Below are 5,208 nucleotides of genomic sequence, written 5' to 3' on the forward strand. Positions count from 1 at the left end.
GAAAAGCAGGTAGCTCTGTGCTCCTTCCATTGGGGACACTGCGGGCCTCTCCCCTGTGGCCCTTTCCCCAGCCCTGGAGGGTGGCAGAGGCAAGCCTGTCACTCACTGCTTGTCATGTGTCGAGGAGGGTGCCTGGCTCGGCTGCGCCGGGGATACCTGGGTGGAGAGATGGGGTGGATGCCGTCCCCCTTTCTATCAGAAGTGGCCGAGTGCCCTCACCTTTGCTTCCCCGTGGAAGGCCCGGCCTCCCCTGCTTCGGGGCTGGTGATGGGAGGACGGTGACTGACCAGGCTCTCTGACCCTTCCCCTGTGCAGCTCGACAGCAGCGTTGCCGCAGGGCTGCTGCTGCCCTTGGTGTTCAGCCCAAGTCCAGGCTCCCGTGGCCGCTCCGGCATGGGGGGTGGGGGTGTGTGTGGAGGGGCCGTGAGCTGGGGCTGCTTTGGGCAGCGAGCGCAGACCACGCCTGGGCCGGGCCGGGCTGGAGCTGGGCTCTGAGCCAGACCCTCAGGCGGGGCCTGGCCCTCGGAGCGGTGCCACCAAACCACAGCCCCTCCAAACACGAGCCATCAGTCACGCCGGGGGCTCACCCAGCACATGCACTCAGCATTCACACACGCACACGCACCCTCACAGTCCCAGTGGCACACTCATAGATTCACGGCCTCATGTTCACACCGGGGCGCACACATTCACAGTCACGCGCACTCACACAGCCCCACGTTTATACTCACACCAACACGCACACATGTGCAGGCTCATCACATGTTCACAGTCTTGCCCATTCCCACCAGCATGTGTGGATTCACACCCGCATTCACACGCAGATTCTCACACGCCCGCCCTCGCGTGGTTCCATTCCCACCCGTTCCAGACTCTCATGTTCACGCACTCAGGCTGAGGCCCTGAATTCAGTTTACACACCAGCAACTTGACTTACTCAGTGAAAGGCAGCCTCTTCCCTCGTGTTCATCCCGGGAAACCTGGCGAGTCCGGGACGTTGGGAGGACGGCCCAGGGGAAAGCAAACTGGCCCTGCTTGACACAGCCAGGGAGTCGCTGCCCACGGCCTCCCGCATGCTGTTTAAGGTGTCCACGGGCGCGGGCCTCGGACTAGGGGCCTGCTTCCCTCACCGCCACGAAAGCACCTGGCCTGTGCTCTTCAGACTCGTCGTTGTCATGACAGGGCTTTGCTGTCACCTTCTGGGGTCCCCTGCTCTCGGCCAATTAGCTTGTCTCTGATTAGTCACCCTTCCAGGGAAGGCTGCTCTCAGCGTCCTCGGGCTGGATCGGAGCGGCTGTCTCCGTGTAGAGGGATTTCCTTAGGACAGACTCGCGGTGGTGCGATTCTGGGCTGCAGGACCACATTCGCAAGGTTGGGAGGAGCTTCCGGGGCTCTAGGGGCAGAGCTGTGTTTTGGGTGTGGGCTCAGCCTCCGCCCACAGCCTGCGCTGGCCCAGTGCTCGGTTGCTGCGGGTCACCTCCCAACCAACTTCTCAGGTTGCTGATTTCAAAAGTCCTGGTTGCCCAGGACATACATGATTATTAAGGCGTACAAATTAGCAACATGCAGATCAGCTCAAATGAATGGATTTCTGATGCTGTAAGTCCTACTCAGTGGCGATTTCCCCGCAGCCGCCAAGACTGTGCGGAGGAGGGGGTGCGGGCGGGGACAGCGACCTCCAGCTGACTCTGCTGGATCAGCGTGGTCTCAGCCCCCACCCACTCACCCCGTGCACCGGCCTCAGGCCTGGGTCCTGGCACCGGCTCACCAGCCCATCCGTGGAGGTAGCATGTGGCCCCCAAAGGTGTCCACACCTTGGTCCCCAGAGCCCATGACCGTGTCAGCCTACACGGCAAAGGGGAATCCGTCCGCCAGTGCGCAGACTCTGACATGGGGGTTACCCTGCTGGCAGAGGAGGGCGGCCCCACCCACGCTGCAGAGGAGGGCGCCTCTACAAGCTGGAAAGGCCACAGGGTCGCCCCGGAGCCTCCAGGCAGAGCCAGCCAGTGAGGCCCACATCAGACCTCTGACCGCAGAGTGGTAGGAAAATGGGCGCGTGTTGTTTTAAGACACTCAGTCGTGGTACAGGACACAGTGTTAGTTACACTGGGAGACCAGTGTTGTCCGTGGTGCCTTCATCCCGAAGGCGAGTTGCAGGGGGCCACACGAGGCAGGGCGACTTGTTTCCCTGAGAAAGAGGCCCATCGGGGTGAGTCGGTTTGTGCAGAACTGGGCATGGGCCTGCCACATGTGCGCGCTGGCCTGTGGTCCTGTCCAGGAGGGGTCATGGCAGAGGCAGGCTGGCCAGCATGGGACTGGGCGCAGAGACGGCCGGCCTTAACCTGGGCTGAGTCCAAGCCCTGCCCTGGGTTCCTGGGCCAGAACGAAGCTGGGAGTTCTGAGAGGCTACCTTGTTTCCCTGAAATCCAGGGGCTTGGCTTCCCACCCACTGTGGCCATGGCCTGCCCACCGGCCCCCCCTGCCAGGCCCCACGCCAGGGGTCACCCAGTATGCTCCAGGTCACACAGCAGCCACCCCTCCTGGCAGGCTCCTGCATTTCTCTGTACCTTTTGCTCTTTTGTTTAAGATTTTATTCACTTATTTTTTAGAGAGGGGAAGGGAGGGAGAAAGGGAGAAAAATATCAATGTGCACTTGCCTCTCATGTGCCCCCTTCTGGAGACCTGGCCCACAACCCAGGCATGTGTCCTGACTGGGAATCGAACCAGCAACCCTTTGGGTCACAGGCCAGTGCTCAATCCACTGAGCTACTCCAGCCAGGGCTGCTGTTTTTAAAAATAAAACACCAATACAGAAAAATCGCACAAAACAGTTGGGTGAGTGGACACAAAGTAGGGACAAGCAGGGTGTGCCAGCCCTCCAAGGTGCCCTCCCATCCTCCTGAAGGTGGAGCAGGCCGTCTCCTGCCTCCCCGAGAGCCCCCCCGAGGGCCCCCCAGCGTCTGACCCCCGGCTCCGGGGGCACCGCCGCTGGGCCTTGCACCTTGTAGTTCGCTCTGTCTCTGAAGTCTTGTCCAGAGGTTCTGGTCTGTCCCTTTCCTTTCTGAACAGACTCCACTGCAGACAGCCTGGGAGAGTTCCCACGTTCCCATCGACTGGGTTGCACGGTGCCGTTCAGCTCAGCTGTATCTCCTGCCCTCCGCCAGCACCCCCTTCCCTCCAGCAGTAGCCCCCTCAGTTCATGTCTAGGGGTCCTGCATACGAGTTTTTGGCTTCTCCATTTCCTATACTGTTCTTAATATTCCTCTATTTTGTTTGTTTGTTTTTTAACATTTTTTTATTATTGTTCAAGTAGTTTCCTGCTTCCCCCCACACCCCTCCCCACCACCCAGGCCTTCCCACCCCTGTCTATTTTGTACCTACCAATTACGCTTCTTATTCCCTGTACCTCTTCCCCCTCTCTCCCCTCCCCCTCCCCACTGATAACCCTCCCTGTGATGTCCATTTCTGTGATTCTGTTTCTGTTCTGGTTAGCTTAGTTTGTTATTTGAATTCAGTTACTGTTAGTTGTGAATTTGTTGCCATTTTATTGTTCGTAGTTTTGATCTTTTTCTTAAATGACTCCCTTTAACATTTCATGTAATAATGGCTTGGTGATGATGAACTTTAGTTTTTTCTCATCTGGGAAGCACTTCATCTGCCCTTCTATTCTAAGTGATGGATTGCTGGATAGAGCAATGTTGACTGTAGGTCCTTGCTTTTCACCACTCTGCATACTTCTTGCCAGTCCCTTCTTGCCTCTAAGGTTTCTTTTGAGAAATCTGCTGATAGTCTTATGGGAACTCCTTTGTAGGTAACTGCCTCCTTTTCTCTGGCTGCTTTTAAGATTCTCTCCTTGTCTTTCATCTTTGGCATTTTAATGATGATGTGCCTTGGTGTGGTCCTCTTTTGGGTCAATCTTCTTAGGGATTCTCTGTGCTTCCTGGACTTGTGCCTATTTCCTTCACCAAATTAGGGACATTTTCATTCATTATTTTTTCAAATAAGTTTCCAATTTCTTGCTCTTCCTCTTCTTCTGGTGCCCGAGTGATTCGGGTGTTGGTACATTTGGAGATGTCCCAGAGGTTCCTAAGCCTCTCCGTGTGTTTTTGAATGCTTTTTTCTTCCTGCTGCTCTGATTGAATGCTTTTTTCCTTCCTCATGTTCCAAATCGTTGATCTGAATCTTGGCTCCGTCCTCTCTACTGTTAATTCCCTGTAGATTTTTCTTTATTTCACTTAGTGTAACCTTCGTTTCTGCCCAGGTCTTTTTTGCGCTGTTGAAGTACCCAGTGAATTCCTGCAGTGTCCTGATAACCGGTGTTTTGAACGCTGCATCCGATAGGTCGCTTATCCCCATTTCATTTAGTTCTTTTTCTGGAGTTTTGATCTGTTCTTTCATTTGGGCCACGTTTCTTTGTCTCCTCATTTTGGCTGCCTCCCTGTGTTTGTTTCCGTGTATCGGGTAGAGCTGCTTTGACTCCCTGTCCTGGTAGGTGGCCTGTTGTAGAGAAGGCACCTGTGTGGGGCGGAGCCTTAGGGAACAGCCAGGGCGGAGCAACCTGTGTCACCACTCCTGTTGCTCTGTCGGGAGGAGCTTGCAGGGGGAACAGTGCTTTTGCCCAGGAGGAAGCTCTCCCCTGGCTCACACTTCACTGTCTCCCCCCGCCCCCCCATGCCACTGGTGCCCTTCTAGCTGTTGCCCTGATGCTGAATCCCAGAGCGGGTGGGTCTACGAGAGGGCGGAGTCTGCTGCAGGCCCTTTGAGAGGGAGCAGTTTCTTTTCTTTTTTTTTTAAACATTTTATTTATTTATCTTTAGAGGGGAAGGGAAGGAGAGAGGAAGGAAGCATCAATGTATGGTTGCTTCTCATGCATCCCCTGCAGGGAACTGGCCCCTGCCGGAAACTGGCCTGCAACCCAGGCATGTGCCCTGACTGGGAATGGAACCAAGATCGTCTGGTTCGCAGGCCTGCGCTCAATCCACTGAGCTACACCAGCCAGGGCTTTGAGAGGAAGCAGTTTCGTTTGCCCTGCAACCCCCACTGGTTTTTACAGCCAGAAGTTATGGGGATTTATCTTCCTGGTGCTGGGACCCTGGACTGGGGCGGAGGTGCCCCTTACCCACTGCCCGTGGATGCGGGACCGCCGGCTCCTGTCTCTACTCCTCTCTATGTCTCCGCCTCTCTGCCCCTTCTACCCATCGGGATGAA

This window comes from Sturnira hondurensis, unplaced genomic scaffold (genome assembly GCF_014824575.4).
Source record: "Sturnira hondurensis isolate 20B ecotype Veracruz unplaced genomic scaffold, ASM1482457v3 Scaffold0009733, whole genome shotgun sequence".
Classification (NCBI taxonomy): Eukaryota; Metazoa; Chordata; class Mammalia; order Chiroptera; family Phyllostomidae; genus Sturnira; species Sturnira hondurensis.